The sequence below is a fragment of the Lolium perenne genome, chromosome 3 (genome assembly GCF_019359855.2).
Source record: "Lolium perenne isolate Kyuss_39 chromosome 3, Kyuss_2.0, whole genome shotgun sequence".
In the NCBI taxonomy this organism is placed as follows: domain Eukaryota; kingdom Viridiplantae; phylum Streptophyta; class Magnoliopsida; order Poales; family Poaceae; genus Lolium; species Lolium perenne.
Genome location: NC_067246.2, coordinates 313,753,463 through 313,775,710, shown reverse-complemented (window position 1 = coordinate 313,775,710; position 22,248 = coordinate 313,753,463).

Sequence of the window (22,248 nt, the reverse complement as noted above, 5' to 3'; positions counted from 1 at the left end):
ACCCCACATGGCGGTGCGGCCAAGGGGGGCGCCCCCCTAGTGTGTGGGTCCCCCAGGACTCTTCCGACTCCGCCTCTTCGCCTATAAGATCCCTCGTGACCTAAAACTTCGACACCGATTGGTGAAACTCCAGAAAGACTCCAGGGACGCCGCCGCCATCGCGAAACTCCAATTCGGGGGACATAAGTCTCTGTTCCGGCACCCTGCCGGGACGGGGAATTGCCCCCGGAGTCATCTCCATCGACACCACCGCCATCTTCATCGCCATCGCTGTCTCCCATGATGAGGAGGGAGTAGTTCTCCCCCGAGGCTGAGGGTTCTACCGGTAGCTATGTGGTTAATCTCTCTCTCCCATGTACTTCAATACAATGATCTCATGAGCTGCCTTACATGATTGAGATCCATATGATGAGCTTTGTAATCTAGATGTCATATGCTATTCAAGTGCTTAATTATGTGAACTTTGGGGTTACTGTGACCTCGGTGTAATGGTGATAGTGTGTGCGCCGTGTGTAACTTCCTTATGAATTGTGGTGTGTTAGTACCTCCTATGAATGCTTGATGCGTGTGGTTGGCACGTCCGTTGGGAACCCCAAGAGGAAGGTGTGATGCGCACAGCGGCAAGTTTCCCTCAGTAAGAAACCAAGGTTTAATCGGACCAGTAGGAGTCAAGAAGCACGTTGAAGGTTGATGGCGGCGAGATGTAGTGCGGCGCAACACCAGTGATTCCGGCGCCAACGTGGAACCTGCACAACACAACCAAAGTACTTTGCCCCAACGAAACAGTGAGGTTGTCAATCTCACCGGCTTGCTGTAACAAAGAGTTAACCGTATTGTGTGGAAGATGATTGTTTGCAGAAAACAGTAGAACAAGTATTGCAGTAGATTGTATTTCAGTAAAGAGAATTGGACCGGGGTCCACAGTTCACTAGAGGTGTCTCTCCCATAAGACGAACAGCATGTTGGGTGAACAAATTACAGTTGGGCAATTGACAAATAAAGAGAGCATGACCATGCACATACATATCATGATGAGTATAGTGAGATTTAATTGGGCATTACGACAAAGTACATAGACCGTCATCCAACTGCATCTATGCCTAAAAAGTCCACCTTCAGGTTATCATCCGAACCCCCTCCAGTATTAAGTTGCTAACAACAGACAATTGCATTAAGTATTGCGCGTAATGTAACTAGTGACTACATCCTTGAACATAGCACTAATGTTTTATCCCTAGTGGCAATAGCACATCCATAACCTTAGAGGTTCTTGTCACCCCTCCAGATTCACGGAGACATGAACCCACTATCGAGCATAAATACTCCCTCTTGGAGTTACTAGCATCAACTTGGCCAGAGCATCTACTAATAACGGAGAGCATGCAAGATCATAAACAACACATAGATATAACTTTGATAATCAACATAACAAGTATTCTCTATTCATCGGATCCCAACAAACGCAACATATAGAATTATAGATAGATGATCTTGATCATGTTAGGCAGCTCACAAGATCCGACAATGATAGCACAATGGGGAGAAGACAACCATCTAGCTACTGCTATGGACCCATAGTCCAGGGGTAGACTACTCACACATCACACCGGAGGCGACCATGGCGGCGTAGAGTCCTCCGGGAGATGATTCCCCTCTCCGGCAGGGTGCCGGAGGCGATCTCCTGGATCCCCCGAGATGGGATCGGCGGCGGCGGCGTCTCTGGAAGGTTTTCCGTATCGTGGCTCTCGGTACTGGGGGTTTCGTCACGGAGACTTTTTATAGGCGGAAGGGCAGGTCAAGAGGCGGCACGGGGGCCCCACACCACAGGGCCGCGCGGCCAGGGCCTGGGCCGCGCCGCCCTAGGGTGTGGCCCCTCCGTGGCCCCTCTTCGTCTCTCCTTCGGACTTCTGGAAGCTTCGTGAGAAAATAGGCCCCTGGGCTTTGATTTCGTCCAATTCCGAGAATATTTCCTTACTAGGATTTCTGAAACCAAAACAGCAGAAAACGACAGAATCGGCACTTCGGCATCTTGTTAATAGGTTAGTTCCAGAAAATGCACGAATATGACATAAAGTGTGCATAAAACATGTAGATAACATCAATAATGTATCATGGAACATAAGAAATTATCGATACGTCGGAGACGTATCAGCATCCCCAAGCTTAGTTCTGCTCGTCCCGAGCAGGTAAAACGATAACACAGATAATTTCTGGAGTGACATGCCATCATAATCTTGATCATACTATTTGTAAAGCATATGTAGTGAATGCAGCGATCGAAACAATGTATATGACATGAGTAAACAAGTGAATCATATAGCAAAGACTTTTCATGAATAGCACTTCAAGACAAGCATCAATAAGTCTTGCATAAGAGTTAACTCATAAAGCAATAATTCAAAGTAGAGATATTGAAGCAACACAAAAGAAGATTAAGTTTCAGCGGTTGCTTTCAACTTGTAACATGTATATCTCATGGATATTGTCAACATAGAGTAATATAATAAGTGCAATAAGCAAGTATGTAGGAATCAATGCACAGTTCACACAAGTGTTTGCTTCTTGAGGTGGAGAGAAATAGGTGAACTGACTCAACATTGAAAGTAAAAGAATGGTCCTCCATAGAGGAAAAACATCGATTGCTATATTTGTGCTAGAGCTTTGATTTTAAAAACATGAAACAATTTTGTCAACGGTAGTAATAAAGCATATGCATCATGTAAATTATATCTTATAAGTTGCAAGCCTCATGCATAGTGTACTAATAGTGCCCGCACCTTGTCCTAATTAGCTTGGACTACCGGATCATCACAATGCATTGTTTTTACCAAGTGTCACAAAGGGGTACCTCTATGCCGCCTGTACAAAGGTCTAAGGAGAAAGCTCGCATTGGATTTCTCGCTATTGATTATTCTTCAACTTAGACATCCATACCGGGACAACATAGACAACAGATAATGGACTCCTCTTTTATGCATAAGCATATACCAACAATTAATAATTTTCTCATTTGAGATTTGAGGATTGTTGTCCAAAACTGAAACTTCCACCATGGAGCATGGCTTTAGTTAGCGGCCCAATGTTCTTCTCTAACATATGCATGCTTAACCATATGGTGGTAGATCTCTCTTACTTCAGACAAGACGGACATGCATAGCAACTCACATGAAATTCAACAATGAAAAGTTGATGGCGTCCCCAGTGAACATGGTTATCGCACAACAAGCAACTTAATAAGAGATAAAGTGCATAATTACATATTCAATACCACAATAGTTTTTAAGCTATTTGTCCCATGAGCTATATATTGCAAAGGTGAATGATGGAATTTTAAAGGTAGCACTCAAGCAATTTACTTTGGAATGGCGGAAAATACCATGTAGTAGGTAGGTATGGTGGACACAAATGGCATAGTGGTTGGCTCAAGTATTTTGGATGCATGAGAAGTATTCCCTCTCGATACAAGGTTTAGACTAGCAAGGCTTATTTGAAACAAACACAAGGATGAACCGGTGCAGCAAAACTCACATAAAAGATATATTGAAAACATTATAAGACTCTACACCGTCTTCCTTGTTGTTCAAACTCAAAACTAGAAATTATCTAGACCTTAGAGAAACCAAATTTTAGCATGCTCTATGTATTTCTTCATTAATGGGTGCAAAGCATATGATGCAAGAGCTTAATCATGAGCACAACAATTGCCAAGTATCACATTACCCAAGACATTTATAGCAATTACTACATGTATCATTTTCCAATTCCAACCATATAACAATTTAACGAAGGAGAAACTTCGCCATGAATACTATGAGTAGAAACCAAGGACATACTTGTCCATATGCTACAGCGGAGCGTGTCTCTCTCCCATAAAGTGAATGCTAGGATCCATTTTATTCAAACAAAACAAAAAACAAAAACAAACCGACGCTCCAAGAAAAAGCACATAAGATGTGATGGAATAAAAATATAGTTTCAGGGGAGGAACCTGATAATGTTGTCGATGAAGAAGGGGATGCCTTGGGCATCCCCAAGCTTAGACGCTTGAGTCTTCTTAGAATATGCAGGGGTGAACCACCGGGTGCATCCCCAAGCTTAGAGCTTTCACTCTCCTTGATCATGTTGCATCATACTCCTCTCTTGATCCTTGAAAACTTCCTCCACACCAAACTCGAAACAACTCATTAGAGGGTTAGTGCACAATATAAATTGACATATTCAGAGGTGACACAATCATTCTTAACACTTCTGGACATTGCATAATGCTACTGGACATTAATGGATCAAAGAAATTCATCCAACATAGCGAAAGAGGCAATGCGAAATAAAAGGCAGAATCTGTCAAAACAGAACAGTTCGTATTGACGAATTTTAAAATGGCACCAGACTTGCTCAAATGAAAATGCTCAAATTGAATGAAAGTTGCGTACATATCTGAGGATCATGCACGTAAATTGGCTTAATTTTCTGAGCTACCTACAGGGAGGTGGACTCAGATTCGTGACAGCAAAGAAATCTGGAACTGTGCAGTAATCCAAATCTAGTACTTACTTTTCTATCAACGGCTTAACTTGGCACAACAAAACACAAAACTAAGATAAGGAGAGGTTGCTACAGTAGTAAACAACTTCCAAGACACAAAATAAAAACAAAGTACTGTAGGTAAAAACATGGGTTGTCTCCCATAAGCGCTTTTCTTTAACGCCTTTCAGCTAGGCGCGAAAGTGTGTATCAAGTATTATCAAGAGACGAAGTGTCAACATCATAATTTGTTCTCATAATGGAATCAAAAGGTACCTTCATTCTCTTTCTAGGGAAGTGTTCCATACCTTTCTTGAGAGGAAATTGATATTTTATATTACCTTCCTTCATATCAATAACAGCACCAACAGTTCGAAGAAAAGGTCTTCCCAATATAATGGGACAAGATGCATTGCATTCAATATCCAAGACAACAAAATCAACGGGAACAAGGTTATTGTTAACGGTAATGCGAACATTATCAACTTTACCCAAAGGTTTCTTTGTAGAATGATCAGCAAGATTAACATCCAAATAACAATTTTTCAGCGGTGGCAAGTCAAGCATATTATAAATTTTCTTAGGCATAACAGAAATACTTGCACCAAGATCACATAAAGCATTACAATCAAAATCTTTAACCTTCATCTTAATGATGGGCTCCCAACCATCCTCTAGCTTTTTAGGAATAGAGGCTTCGCGCTCTAGTTTCTCTTCTCTAGCTTTTATAAGAGCATTTGTAATATGATGTGTAAAAGCCAAATTTATAGCACTAGCATTAGGACTTTTAGCAAGTTTTTGCAAGAACTTTATAACTTCAGAGATGTGGCAATCATCAAAATTCAAACCATTATAATCTAAAGCAATGGGATCATCATCCCCAATGTTGGAAAAATTTCAGCAGCTTTATCAAAGGCGAGTTTCAATGATTTTAGCAGTTTCGGGCAGTTTTTAGCGCTTTGCATTAGAAGTGGAAACATTGCTAACACCAATTCTTTTATTAGTATGAGTAGGAGGTGCAGCAACATGTGTAGCATTAGCATTACTAGTGGTGGTAATAGTCCAAACTTTAGCTATATTCTTTTCTTTAGCTAGTTTTTCATTTTCTTCTCTATCCCACCTAGCACGCAGTTCAGCCATTAATCTTATATTCTCATTAATTCTAACTTGAATGGCATTTGCTGTAGTAGCAATTTTATTATGATGATTCTCATTAGGCAAAACTTTTGATTTCAAAAGATCAACATCAGCAGCAAGACTATCGACTTTAGAAGCAAGTATATCAATTTTCCCAAGCTTTTCTTCAACAGATTTGTTAAAAGCAGCTTGTGTACTAATAAATTCTTTAAGCATGGCTTCAAGTCCAGGGGGTGAACTCCTATTATTGTTGTAAGAATTCCCATAAGAATTACCATAGCCGTTGCCATTTTTATAAGGATATGGTCTATAGTTGTTACTAGAATTGTTCCGGTAAGCATTGTTGTTGAAATTATTATTTTTAATGAAGTTTACATCAACATGTTCTTCTTGTGCAACCAATGAAGCTAACGGAACATTATTAGGATCAATATTAGTCCTATCATTCACAAGCATAGACATAATAGCATCAATCTTATCACTCAAGGAAGAGGTTTCTTCGACGAATTTACCTTCTTACCTTGTGGAGCTCTTTCCGTGTGCCATTCAGAGTAATTGATCATCATATTATCAAGAAGCTTTGTTGCTTCACCAAGAGTGATGGACATAAAGGTACCTCCAGCAGCTGAATCCAATAAATTCCGTGAAGAAAAATTTAGTCCTGCATAGAAGGTTTGGGTGATCATCCAAGTAGTCAGTCCATGGGTTGGGCAATTTTTAACCAAAGATTTCATTCTTTCCCAAGCTTGAGCAACATGTTCAGTATCTAATTGTTTAAAATTCATTATGCTACTCCTCAAAGATATAATTTTAGCAGGGGGATAATATCTACCAATAAAAGCATCCTTGCATTTAGTCCATGAATCAATACTATTCTTAGGCAGAGATAGCAACCAATCTTTAGCTCTTCCTCTTAATGAGAAAGGGAACAATTTTAGTTTAATAATATCACCATCTACATCTTTATATTTTTGCATTTCACATAATTCAACAAAATTATTAAGATGGGCAGCAGCATCATCAGAACTAACACCAGAAAATTGCTCTCGCATAACAAGATTCAGTAAAGCAGGTTTAATTTCAAAGAATTCTGCTGTAGTAGCAGGTGGAGCAATAGGTGTGCATAAGAAATCATTATTATTTGTGGTTGTGAAGTCACACAACTTAGTGTTTTCAGCGTTGGCCATTTTAGCAACAGTAAATAAAACAAACTAGATAAAGTAAATGCAAGTAAACTAATTTTTTTGTGTTTTTGATATAGCAAACAAGATAGCAAATAAAGTAAAACTAGCAACTAATTTTTTTGTATTTTGATTTAGTGCAGCAAACAAAGTAGTAAATAAAACTAAGCAAGACAAAAACAAAGTAAAGAGATTGAGAAGTGGAGACTCCCCTTGCAGCGTGTCTTGATCTCCCCGGCAACGGCGCCAGAAATTTGCTTCTGGCGCCAAGTTGACGTGGGAGTTAGAGATCTCTGTGGTGTAACTTTTCTTCAGTTCCCCGGCAACGGCGCCAGAAATTTGCTTGATGCGTGTGGTTGGCACGTCCGTTGGGAACCCCAAGAGGAAGGTGTGATGCGCACAGCGGCAAGTTTCCCTCAGTAAGAAACCAAGGTTTAATCGGACCAGTAGGAGTCAAGAAGCACGTTGAAGGTTGATGGCGGCGAGATGTAGTGCGGCGCAACACCAGTGATTCCGGCGCCAACGTGGAACCTGCACAACACAACCAAAGTACTTTGCCCCAACGAAACAGTGAGGTTGTCAATCTCACCGGCTTGCTGTAACAAAGAGTTAACCGTATTGTGTGGAAGATGATTGTTTGGAGAAAATAGTAGAACAAGTATTGCAGTAGATTGTATTTCAGTAAAGAGAATTGGACCGGGGTCCACAGTTCACTAGAGGTGTCTCTCCCATAAGACGAACAGCATGTTGGGTGAACAAATTACAGTTGGGCAATTGACAAATAAAGAGAGCATGACCATGCACATACATATCATGATGAGTATAGTGAGATTTAATTGGGCATTACGACAAAGTACATAGACCGTCATCCAACCGCATCTATGCCTAAAAAGTCCACCTTCAAAGTTATCATCCGAACCCCTCCAGTATTAAGTTGCTAACAACAGACAATTGCATTAAGTATTGCGCGTAATGTAACTAGTGACTACATCCTTGAACATAGCACTAATGTTTTATCCCTAGTGGCAACAGCACATCCATAACCTTAGAGGTTCTTGTCACCCCTCCAGATTCACGGAGACATGAACCCACTATCGAGCATAAATACTCCCTCTTGGAGTTACTAGCATCAACTTGGCCAGAGCATCTACTAATAACGGAGAGCATGCAAGATCATAAACAACACATAGATATAACTTTGATAATCAACATAACAAGTATTCTCTATTCATCGGATCCCAACAAACGCAACATATAGAATTACAGATAGATGATCTTGATCATGTTAGGCAGCTCACAAGATCCGACAATGATAGCACAATGGGGAGAAGACAACCATCTAGCTACTGCTATGGACCCATAGTCCAGGGGTAGACTACTCACACATCACACCGGAGGCGACCATGGCGGCGTAGAGTCCTCCGGGAGATGATTCCCCTCTCCGGCAGGGTGCCGGAGGCGATCTCCTGGATCCCCCGAGATGGGATCGGCGGCGGCGGCGTCTCTGGAAGGTTTTCCGTATCGTGGCTCTCGGTACTGGGGGTTTCGTCACGAAGACTTTTTATAGGCGGAAGGGCAGGTCAAGAGGCGGCACGGGGGCCCCACACCACAGGGCCGCGCGGCCAAGGGGGGGGCCGCGCCGCCCTAGGGTGTGGCCCCTCCGTGGCCCCTCTTCGTCTCTCCTTCGGACTTCTGGAAGCTTCGTGAGAAAATAGGCCCCTGGGCTTTGATTTCGTCCAATTCCGAGAATATTTCCTTACTAGGATTTCTGAAACCAAAAACAGCAGAAAACAAAGAATCGGCACTTCGGCATCTTGTTAATAGGTTAGTTCCAGAAAATGCACGAATATGACATAAAGTGTGCATAAAACATGTAGATAACATCAATAATGTGGCATGGAACATAAGAAATTATCGATACGTCGGAGACGTATCAATGCTCACGGTGACGGTGTGGGGTGTTTATTAGTACTTGGGAATACACCTTTGAGGTGTGCTTTTGCACACTTGCCCAATGAATTTGAGTTCTCTATCCAATAAGAGAGTAGTATGATGAAGTGCTTATATTTATATTCAATTATGATTGCAATGTTGAGAGTGTCCGCTAGTGAAAGTATGATCCCTAGGCCTTGTTTCCAAATATCGAATCTCCGTTTATTTACTGTTCCACTGCATGTTTACTCGCTGCCATATTTATTTCAGATTGTTATTGCACCTCATATTCATCCATATTACTTGTATTTCACTATCTCTTCGCCGAACTAGTGCACCTATACATCTGACAAGTGTATTGGGTGTGTTGGGGACACAAGAGACTTCTTGTATCGTAATTGCACGGTTGCTTGAGAGGGATATCTTCGACCTCTACCTCCCTGAGTTCGATAAACCTTGGGTGATTCACTTATGGGAAACTTGCTGCTGTTCTACAAACCTCTCCTCTTGGAGGCCCAACACTGTCTACAGGAATAGAAGCGTGCATAGACATCAAGCTATTTTCTGGCGCCGTTGCCAGGGAGGTAAGGTAAAAGGTATTCACATCCTCCGACTACTAAGCTATTTCCTAGCACTGTTGCCGGTGTGTGAGTGCTCGAAGCTATTTCCTTTAGATCCTGCAATTGCATCTTTTTGTTTCTTGTTTTTATTTTCACTAGTTAGGCATAATGGAAAATAACAGTGAGCTTTTTAATCTATTTCCTGAGTTAAGACATGAATTGTTTGATGCGAAAATTAAAAAATCTGTGGAACCTTATTTGCATGCTAGTAGCAATGTTATTAGTATGAACGCAATTACTGCTAATGCTATGGAGAAGTCTAAGCTTGGGGAAGCTAGTTTTTATGATCTTTTTAGCTTCCCATCTTTAGGGGAGAAAATTTGCTCTGATAATACTTTATCTCCCATATGCGATAACTCTAATGATGCTTGTGATATTTTAAATCCACCTGCTGAAAGTATTCCTTTCAAGATACCCATGAAAATTATTGAACGTGTTATGGATAACCGCTATGAAGGGGATGGAACTGTCCATCCTGGAGATCATTTACTGTTTTTGCATGAATTATGCGGGTTATTCAAGTGTGCAGGTATCTCTATGGATGAAGTGAGGAAGAAACTATTCTCTATGTCGCTGTCTGGTAAAGCGGCGCATTGGTATAAATTGTTGAAGAATAGGCATTCTTTTGGTTGGGAGGAAATTGTATCTCTCTTTTATTCTAAATTTTATCCTCCTCATGAAGTGCATATTGATAGGAATTACATTTATAACTTTTATCCTCATGATGGAGAGAGCATTTCCCAAGCATGGGGGAGATTGAAGTCACTAATGCTCAAATGTCCCATTCATGAGCTTCCCCGTAATGTTATTATTAATAATTTTTATGCAAGGCTTTTAGGTCAGCACAAGGACTATCTAGATGCCTGTTTGGAGGGATCTTTCACAAGCAAGGAGGTTGAAGCTAGATGGGATCTTCTTGAAAGAATTCAGGAGAATACTGAAGATTGGGAGAACGACAAAGGTAAAGAATCAGGAATAAATTATGATTATGAATGCATTGAAACTCTTATGGATACTAATAAATTTCGAAATATGAGTGCTACTTATGGTCTTGACTCTCAAGTTGTTGCAAATCTTTATAAAGCTTTTGCCTCTCATTTGCCTAGGAAGAATTTTGATAAGTATCATGAACCTTTTAAAGACACTTGCATGGAAAATGGAATTGTTGTTAATGATTGCAATGAACATGCTCAAACTCCTGAGAATGCTATTTCCTATAAGCATGTTAATTTTTGTGGAATGCATAGACTTTGTGGAATTAATCAAATCAAAGATGAATATTGTATACATCACATGAATGAAAAAACTAGAAAGTGGTCTAGGGCTCTAGATGATCTTGGTGAAAAAGTTGGTGCCCTCTATCCTTTTATTTGTGAACTTTGCCATAGAGTGGGTCATTTTAATTTTCAATGCTCCTCCAATGATAATTCGAACCCCATGAGTGCTGCAAATTTGTATTGTGATGATGAAATCCTTCCTAATCAGCATGATGAACTTACTTTATTTTTGGGGTGTGAAGAGTTATCAAGAAAAATATATTTGTTACATATGAGTGATCTTGATATTGATGATGTCCTGCATGGGTGTCTTTCTTATTGCATTGATAATTTCCATACAAATACTTACATACAAAATATTTTAGAAGATGACACTTTGCCAAAATATGATAGGACCGCTGTGTGTTTTGAACTTATTAATGAAAAGGAGGAATCCTCCCAAGTTTCTTCTATTGTTTCTGGAAATAAATCAGGTTATGCGAAGGAGCTTCTCTTCAAGCCTCTTCCTCCTAAAGAATGGAATAAGAAGAAGAGGGGGCATAAAAAGAAAGAGGTAACAGCATATCCCCGCGTGTATGAGATAACGATAGGTAACCGTAAGTATGTTGCTCCTAATGATTATTATGATAATGAATCTGAGTACAATGATCTTCCTATGCCCTTTACCTACATTAGTGATCATGATTTGAAAGAGCACACTACTTTTGATATTGAAAATCTCTGGGAAACTAATTCTAAAAATGATGATGTTAATAATTGCCATAGTATTAGTACTATCCATGCTTCTTCCCATAATGATATAGAAAGTTCTAAGCTTGGGGATGAGGTGTTTGAAAATCCTTTTGCTACTGTGATGATTATATGTTTGATACATCTCCTTCTAGTAACAATGATGGTAAGGTTACAGATGAACATACTGTGGAGGATAACTATTCTATTTCTTATGATTACACTATGCCTCCAATTTTTGACAATTATTATAAAGAATGCTATGACATAGGTTATAATTACCCTTATGAAACTTGTCATAGTTATGATGGGATTGCCAAAAACAATTCCCTTAGTATGCAACTTGTTTATCATGTTCAAATTCTTGATAATGATTCTGCTCCCACTACAATTAATAAGAATGACTATGCTTATGTTGGGAGTAGTAATTATTTTATGCATGAGACTCATGATAAGAATGCTTTATGTGATAGTTATATTGTTGAGTTTGTTCATGATGCTACTGAAAGTTATTATGAGAGAGGGAAACATGGTTATATGCATCTTAATAATATTAAGTTTCCCCTCTTTATGTTGAGAATCTTGAAGTTACTCGTGTTTTATCTTCCTATGCTTGCCACTTTGTTCTTCATGATTTTGTTTATTTACAAGATTCTTTTTCATAGGAAGTGGGTTAGGATTAAATTTTTTTTGAATTTGCTTTTTGATTCTCTCTTTTGCTTCAACTCTTATTACTTGCGAGAGCATCATTAAAATTGCTGAGCCCATCTTAATGGCTATAAAGAAAGCACTTCTTGGGAGATAACCCATGTCTTTTTTTTGCTACTGTTTTGTTGTGTCTTGGAAGTAGTTACTACTGTAGAAACCTCTCCTTATATTTATTTTATTGCAATTTTGTGCCAAGTAAAGTCTCTAATCGAAGGTTGATACTAGATTTGGATTTCTGCGCAGAAACAGATTTCTATCTGTCACGAATTTGGGCAGGGTTCTCTGTAGGTAACTCGGAAAAATCTGCCAATTTACATGAGTGTTCCTCAAATATGTACGCAACTTTCATTAGTTAGGAGTTTTCTGATTTGATCAACGGAAGTACCTCTTAAAAATTCGTCTTTACTGGCTGTTCTGTTTTGGCAGATTCTGTCTCTGTTTTTTGCATTGTCTCTTGTGGATTTTAAGCAAGGCTTTCTAGACGTGGAGAGCTGTAGCTAATGTTTTATTGAGTTCTTGCAATGTGTCACTACAGGACTAAAGTGGATTAAAGTTTTTGAGTACTAATCCCTCTAATGAAGTTTATGAGAAGTTTGGTGTGAAGGAAGTTTTCAAGGGTCAAGAGAGGAGGATGATATATGATCAAGAAGAGTGAAAAGTCTAAGCTTGGGGATGCCCCCGTGGTTCATCCCTGCATATTTCTAGAAGACTCAAGCATCTAAGCTTGGGGATGCCCAAGGCATCCCCTTCTTCATCAACAATTTATCAGGTTTCTTCTATTGAAAATATATTTTTATTCGGTCACATCTTATGTGCTTTACTTGGAGCGTCTGTGTGCTTTTATTTTCGTTTTGTTATTTCCATTCTCTGAATAAATTCATGCTTGTGTGGGAGAGAGACACGCTCCGCTCGTTCATATGAACACTGGTGTTCTTAGCTTTACTTTTAATGTTCATGGCGAAAGTTGAAAGCTGTTGCACTTATTGTTATTTGGTTGGAAAAAGAAAATGCCTCATATTGTCTTGGATAATTTGATACTTGGCAATTGTTTTGAGCTCTAGATCATTGATACGTCTCCAACGTATCGATAATTTCTTATGTTCCATGCTACTTTATTGATGATACCTACATGTTTTATGCATACTTTATGTCATATTTATGTATTTTCCGGCACTTACCTATTAACAAGATGCCGAAGAGCCAGTTGCTGTTTTCTGCTGTTTTTGGTTTCAGAAATCCTAGTAAGGAAATATTCTCGGAATTGGACGAAATCAACGCCCAGGATCTTATTTTTCCACGAAGCTTCCAGAACACCGGGGGATAAACGAAGTGGGGCGACGAGGCGGCCAAACGCTAGGGCGGCGCGGCCCAAGCCCTGGCCGCGCCGGCCTAGTGTGTGGGCCCCTCGCGTCGCCCCTAAACCTACCTCTCCGACTATAAGAAGCCTTCATCGATAATAACTCCAGTACCGAGAGCCACGATACGGAAAACCTTCCAGAGACGCCGCCGCCGCCAATCCCATCTCGGGGGATTCAGGAGATCGCCTCCGGCACCCTGCCAGAGAGAGGAATCATCTCTCGGAGGACTCTTCACCGCCATGGTCGCCTCCGGAGTGATGAGTGAGTAGTTCACCCCTGGACTATGGATCCATAGCAGTAGCTAGATGGTCGTCTTCTCCTAATTGTGCTTCATTGTTGGATCTTGTGAGCTGCCTAACATGATCAAGATCATCTATCTGTAATGCTATATGTTGTGTTTGTTGGGATCCGATGAATAGAGAATACTATGCTATGTTGATTATCAATCTATTATCTATGTGTTGTTTATGATCTTGCATGCTCTCCGTTACTAGTAGAGGCTCTGGCCAAGTTTTTGCTTGTAACTCCAAGAGGGAGTATTTATGCTCGATAGTGGGTTCATGCCTCCATTAAATCTGGGACAGTGACAGAAAGTTCTAAGGTTGTGGATGTGATGTTGCCACTAGGGATAAAACATCGATGCTATGTCTAAGGATGTAGTTGTTGATTACATTACGCACCATACTTAATGCAATTGTCTGTTGTTTGCAACTTAATACTGGAGGGGGTTCGGATGATACCTGAAGGTGGACTTTTTAGGCATAGATGCAAGCTGGATAGCGGTCTATGTACTTTGTCGTAATGCCCAATTAAATCTCACAATACTCATCATATCATGTATGTGCATGGTCATGCCCTCTTTATTTGTCAATTGCCCAACTTTAATTTGTTCACCCAACATGCTTATTCTTATCGGAGAGACGCCTCTAGTGAACTGTGGACCCCGGTCCATTCTTAACATCGAATACAATCTACTGCAATACTTGTTCTACTATTTTCTGCAAACAATCATCATCCACACTATACATCTAATCCTTTGTTACAGCAAGCCGGTGAGATTGACAACCTCACTGTCACGTTGGGGAAAAGTAATTTGATTGTGTTGTGCAGGTTCCACGTTGGCGCCGGAATCCCTGGTGTTGCGCCGCACTACACTCCACCGCCATCAACCTTCAACGTGCTTCTTGGCTCCTACTGGTTCGATAAACCTTGGTTTCTTACTGAGGGAAAACTTGCCGCTGTACGCATCACACCTTCCTCTTGGGGTTCCCAACGGACGCGTGCTGTACGCGTATCAAGCTCCTTTTCTGGCGTTGTTGCCGGGGAGATCAAGACACGCTGCAAGGGGAGTCTCCACCTCCAATCTCTTTACTTTGTTTTTGTCTTGCTTTATTTTATTTACTACTTTGTTTGCTGCACTAAAACAAAATACAAAAAAATTAGTTGCTAGTTTTACTTTATTTGCTATCTTGTTTGCTATATTAAAAACACAAAAAAAATAGTTACTTGCATTTACTTTACTTGCTTCATCATGTTTCCTCCTAAGTTTATTCTTAAGGATGTACCGGTAGGCCGAGGGTCTATCCTCGGGAAAGATAATATAGAAGATTTTTTCACTCATATTAGTACGGTTGAAGATTTTGAAGATAGACACCTAGTAGAACTTGCCCCTACTTATGAAATTGCTGCTGCTTCTTTAGTACACATGTTAGAAGCTAGATTTGTTAACCTCAACCCCGTAATGCAGCATATGTTCCTTACACTAAGTGATATGGAAGAAGGAGAGAAGAAATATTTTATCCTAGAAACCCTTCTCAAAGAATTTGGTGATGTAGCAAGAGAAGCTAGAAAGGTCTTTACTAAATATAATATGTTTGGCTCTTATACAAAATTTGCTATCACCCTTGAAAAGATGGAAAAAGATAGACAAAAGTACACTAATAAAGTTAATTATGAGGGGGATATTAAAACATCAATACCTTGCAAGCTCTTGGGAATGTGCGAGGCACTAGAAAAGAATTTTGATTGGATTGTTCCTGAAGATTTATTTGATGAGAGTAGCAAGCCTAAGGGTAATGAAAAGGGAGCCTCTGAAACTTACATAGATAAGATACAATGCATAGTTGAGAAAACTCCAAACCCCGCTGTAGATGCTTCATCTCTTGATAATACTTGATACACACTTTCTGCGCCTAGCTGAAAGGCGTTAAAGAAAAGCGCTTATGGGAGACAACCCATGATTTTACTACTCCACTTTTATTTTATATTTGAGTCTTGGAAGTTGTTACTACTGTAGCAAAGTTTTGTTGCATTGTTGTGCGAAGAAAAGTCTTTGATAGTAAGGTTCGTACTAGATTTGGATTACTGCGCAGAAACAGATTTCTTGCTGTCACGAATCTGGGCCTAATTCTCTGTAGGTAACTCAGAAAATTATTACAATTTACGTGAGTGATCCTCAGATATGTACGCAACTTTCATTAAATTTGAGCATTTTCATTTGAGCAAGTCTGGTGCCTCAATAAAATTCGTCTTTACGAACTGTTCTGTTTTGACAGATTCTGCCTTTTATTTCGCATTGCCTGTTTTGCTATGCTTGATGGATTTTTCGATTCCAATAACTTTCAGTAGCTTTGTGCAATGTCCAGAAGTGTTAAGAATGATTATGTCACCTCTGAACATGTGAATTTTGATTGTGCACTAACCCTCTAATGAGTTGTTTTGAGTTTGGTGTGGAGGAAGTTTTCAAGGATCAAGAGAGGGAGATGATACAATATGATCAAGGAGAGTGAAAGCTCCAAGTTTGGGGATGCCCCGGTGGTTCACCCCTGCATATTTCAAGAAGAATCAAGCGTCTAAGCTTGGGGATGCCCAAGGAATCCCCTTCTTCATCGACAACATTATCAGGTTCCTCTAATGAAACTATATTTTTATTCCGTCACATCTTATGCACTTTGCTTGGAGCGTCGGTTTGTTTTTGTTTTTGTTTTGTTTGAATAAAATGGATCCTAGCGTTCATTGTGTGGAAGAGAGACATGCTCCGCTGTTGCATATGGACAAATATGTCCTTAGGCTTTACTCATATTATTCATGGCGAAGGTTGAATCTTCTTCGTTAATTTGTTATATGGTTGGAAATGGGAAATGCTACATGTAGTAATTGGTAAAATGTCTTGGATAATGTGATACTTGGCAATTGTTGTGCTCATGTTTAAGCTCTTGCATCATATACTTTGCACCTATTAATGAAGAAATACATAGAGCTTGCTAAAATTTGGTTTGCATAATTGGTCTCTCTAAGGTTCTAGATAATTTCTAGTAAGGGTCGAACAACAAGGAAGACGGTATAGAGTCTTATAATGCTTACAATATGTCTTTTATGTGAGTTTTTCTGTACCGCTGCATACTTGTGTTTGTTTCAAATAGCCTTGCTAGCCTAAACCTTGTATCGAGAGGGAATACTTCTCATGCATCCAAAATCCTTGAGCCAAACACTATGTCATTTGTGTCCACCATACCTACCTACTACATGGTATTTCTCCGCCATTCCAAAGCAAATTGCTTGAGTGCTACCTTTAAATTTCTATCCTCTACCTTTGCAATATATAGCTCATGGGACAAATAGCCTAAAAACTATTGTGCTATTGAATATGTACTTATGCATTTTATTTCTTATAAGTTGCTTGTTGTGCGATAACCATGTTCCTGGAGATGCCATCAACTACTCTTTGTTGAATATCATGTGAATTGCTATGTATGTCCGTCTTGTCTGAAGTAAGGGCGATTTACCATGAGTTGAATGGTTTGAGCATGCATACTGTTAGAGAAGAACATTGGGTCGCTAACTAAAGCCATGATCCATGGTGGAAGTTTCAGTTTTGGACAAATATCCTCAATCTCATATGAGAAAATTAATTGTTGTTAAATGCTTAAGCATTAAAGAGGAGTCCATTATCTGTTGTATATGTTGTCCCGGTATGGATGTCTAAGTTGAGAATAATCAAAAGCGAGAAATCCAATGCGAGCTTTCTCCTTAGACCTTTGTACAGGCGGCATAGAGGTACCCCTTTGTGACACTTGGTTAAAACATATGTATTGCGGTGATAATCCAGGTAATCCGAGCTAATTAGGACAAGGTGCGGGCACTATTAGTATACTATGCATGAGGCTTGCAACTTGTAGGATATAATTTACATGATGCATATGCTTTATTACTACCGTTGACATAATTGTTTCTTATTTTCAAAACCAAAGCTCTAGCACAAATATAGCAATCGATGCTTCCCTCTGCGAAGGGCCTTTCTTTTACTTTTATGTTGAGTCAGTTCACCTATTTCCCTCCATCTCAAGAAGCAAACACTTGTGTGAACTGTGCATTGATTCCTACATATTTGCATATTGCACTTGTTATATTACTTTACTGACAATATCCATGAGATATACATGTTATAAGTTGAAAGCAACCGCTGAAACTTAATCTTCCTTTGTGTTGCTTCAATACCTCTACTATAAATTTATTGCTTTATGAGTTAACTCTTATGCAAGACTTATTGATGCTTGTCTTGAAAGTACTATCATGAAAAGTCTTTGCTATATGATTCATTTGTTACTCATTATATTACCATTGTCTTGGATCGCTGCATTCATTACATGTGCTTTACAATAGTATGATCAAGATTATGATGGCATGCCACTCCAGAAATTATCTTTGTTATCGTTTACCTACTCGGGACGAGCAGGAACTAAGCTTGGGGATGTTGATACGTCTCCAACGTATCGATAATTTCTTATGTTCCATGCTACTTTATTGATGATACCTACATGTTTTATGCATACTTTATGTCATATTTATGCATTTTCCAGCACTAACCTATTAACAAGATGCCGAAGAGCCAGTTGTTGTTTTCTGCTGTTTTTGGTTTCAGAAATCCTAGTAAGGAAATATTCTCGGAATTGGACGAAATCAACGCCCAGGATTTTATTTTTCCACGAAGCTTCCAGAACACCGGGGGATAAACGAAGTGGGGCGTCGAGGCGGCCCGACGCTAGGGCGGCGCGGCCCAAGCCCTAGCCGCGCCGGCCTAGTGTGTGGGCCCCTCGCGTCGCCCCTAAACCTACCTCTCCGACTATAAGAAGCCTTCGTCGATAATAACTCCAGTACCGAGAGCCACGATACGGAAAACCTTCCAGAGACGCCGCCGCCGCCAATCCCATCTCGGGGGATTCAGGAGATCGCCTCCGGCATCCTGCCAGAGAGGGGAATCATCTCCCGGAGGACTCTTCACCGCCATGGTCGCCTCCGGAGTGATGAGTGAGTAGTTCACCCCTGGACTATGGGTCCATAGCAGTAGCTAGATGGTCATCTTCTCCTAATTGTGCTTCATTGTTGGATCTTGTGAGCTGCCTAACATGATCAAGATCATCTATCTGTAATGCTATATGTTGTGTTTGTTGGGATCCGATGAATAGAGAATACTATGCTATGTTGATTATCAATCTATTATCTATGTGTTGTTTATGATCTTGCATGCTCTCCGTTACTAGTAGAGGCTCTGGCCAAGTTTTTGCTTGTAACTCCAAGAGGGAGTATTTATGCTCGATAGTGGGTTCATGCCTCCATTAAATCTGGGATAGTGACAGAAATTTCTAAGGTTGTGGATGTGCTGTTGCCACTAGGGATAAAACATCGATGCTATGTCTAAGGATGTAGTTGTTGATTACATTACGCACCATACTTAATGCAATTGTCTGTTGTTTGCAACTTAATACTGGAGGGGGTTAGGATGATAACCTGAAGGTGGACTTTTTAGGCATAGATGCATGCTGGATAGCGGTCTATGTACTTTGTCGTAATGCCTAATTAAATCTCACAATACTCATCATATCATGTATGTGCATGGTCATGCCCTCTTTATTTGGCAATTGCCCAACTGTAATTTGTTCACCCAACATGCTTATTCTTATCGGAGAGACGCCTCTAGTGAACTGTGGACCCTGGTCCATTCTTAACATCGAATACAATCTACTGCAATACTTGTTCTACTGTTTTCTGCAAACAATCATCATCCACACTATACATCTAAACCTTTGTTACAGCAAGCCGGTGAGATCGACAACCTCACTGTCACATTGGGGCAAAGTAATTTGGTTGTGTTGTGCAGGTTCCACGTTGGCGCCGGAATCCCTGGTGTTGCGCCGCACTACACTCCGCCGCCATCAACCTTCAACGTGCTTCTTGGCTCCTACTGGTTCGATAAACCTTGGTTTCTTACTGAGGGAAAACTTGCCGCTGTACGCATCACACCTTCCTCTTGGGGTTCCCACCGAACGCGTGCTGTACGCGTATCAATCATGATTAAGCTCTTGCACCATGTAGTTTGAACCTATTAGTGGAGAACTACCGTAGAGCTTGTTGAAATTTGGTTTGCATGATTGGTCTCTCTAAAGTCTAGATATTTTCTGGTGAAGTGTTTGAACAACAAGGAAGACAGTGTAGGGTCTTATAATGCTTGCAATATGTTCTTATGTAAGTTTTGCTGTACCGGTTCATACTTGTGTTTGCTTCAAACAACCTTGCTAGCCAAAGCCTTGTATTGAGAGGGAATACTTCTCGTGCATCCAAAACCTTGAGCCAAAACCTATGCCATGTGTGTCCACCATACCTACCTACTATGTGGTATTTCCTGCCATTCAAAGTAAATACTTCATGTGTTACCTTTAAACAATTCAAAAGTTACTATCTCTTATTTGTGTCAATGTTTTATAGCTCATGAGGAAGTATGTGGTGTTTTATATTTCAATCTTGTTGGGCAGATTTTCACCAATGGACTAGTGGCTTCATCCGCTTATCCAATAATTTTGCAAAAAGAGCTGGCAATGGGGTTCCCAGCCCCAATTAATTAACTTTCATTAATAATTCTCTTCACATGTTTTGCTCTGATTCATCAGTAAGCAACTTAATTTTGCAAATAGACACTCCTCCATGGTATGTGAAATGTTGGAAGGCACCCGAGGATTCGGTTCGCCATGGCTTGAGAAAGCAAAGGTTAGGAGGAGTGTCATCCATAAATAAAACTAAAATACATAGGCACTCCTTCATGGTATGTGAATGATTGGAAGGCACCCGAGGATTCGGTTAGCCATGGCTTGTGAAAGCAAAAGGTTGGAAGGAGTGTCACCCAAAAATAAAAATAAACTAAACTAAAGTACATGTGTAAACAAAAGAGAAGAGGGATGATCTACCTTGCTGGTAGAGATAACGTCCTTCATGGGAGCCGCTCTTTGAAAGTCTGTTTGGCAAGGGGGTTAGAGTGCCCACTACCATTCGTTGACAACAACAAACACCTCTCAAAACTTTACTTTTATGCTCTCTATATGATTTCAAAACTTAAAAAGCTCTAGCACATGATTTAATCCCTGCTTCCCTCTGCGAAGGGCCTTTCTCTTACTTTATGTTGAGTCAGTTTACCTACTTCCTTCCATCTTAGAAGCAAACACTTGTGTCAACTGTGCATTGACTCTTACATGCTTTCTTATTTGCATTCGTTATATTACTTTGTGTTGACAATTATCCATGAGATATGCATGTTGAAAGTTGAAAGCAATTGCTGAAACTTAATCTTCCTTTGTGTTGCTCCAATGACTTTACTTTGAATTTATTGCTTTATGAGTTAACTCTTATGCAAGACTTTTCGATGCTTGTCTTGAAAGTACTATTCATGAAAAGTTTTGCTATATGTTATCTATTTGTTAGCAAACTATAGATCGTTGCCTTGAGTCACTTCATTCATCTCATATGCTTTGCAATAGTATGATCAAGATTATATAAGTAGCATGTCACTACAGAAATTATTCTTTTTTATCGTTTACCTACTCGAGGGAGAGCAGGAATTAAGTTTGGGTATGCTTGATACGTCTCCAACGTATCTATAATTTCTGATGTTCCATGCTTGTTTTATGACAATACCTACATGTTTTGCTCGCACTTTATAATGTTTTTATGCGTTTTCCGGAACTAACCTATTAACAAGATGCCGAAGTGCCAGTTGCTGTTTTCTGTTGTTTTTGGTTCCAGAAATCTTACACAGGAAATATTCTCGGAATTGGACGAAATCAACGCCCAGGTTCCTATTTTCCACGGAAGGTTCCAGAGCACCGAAGAGGGACCGGAGTGGAGCCAAGGCGGCCCCTCCCCACATGGCGGCGCGGCCAAGGGGGGGGGGGCGCCCCCTAGTGTGTGGGTCCCCCAGGACTCTTCCGACTCCGCCTCTTCGCCTATAAGATCCCTCGTGACCTAAAACTTCGATACCGATTGACGAAACTCCAGAAAGACTCCAGGGACGCCGCCGCCATCGCGAAACTCCAATTCGGGGGACAGAAGTCTCTGTTCCGGCACCCTGCCAGGACGGGGAATTGCCCCCGGAGTCATCTCCATCGACACCACCGCCATCTTCATCGCCATCGCCGTCTCCCATGATGAGGAGGGAGTAGTTCTCCCCCGAGGCTGAGGGCTCTACCGGTAGCTATGTGGTTAATCTCTCTCCCATGTACTTCAATACAATGATCTCATGAGCTGCCTTACATGATTGAGATCCATATGATGAGCTTTGTAATCTAGATGTCATATGCTATTCAAGTGCTTAATTATGTGAACTTTGGGGTTACTGTGACCTCGGTGTAATGGTGATAGTGTGTGCGCCGTGTGTAACCCCCTTATGAATTATGGTGTGTTAGTACCTCCTATGAATGCTCACGGTGACGGTGTGGGGTGTTTATTAGTACTTGGGAAT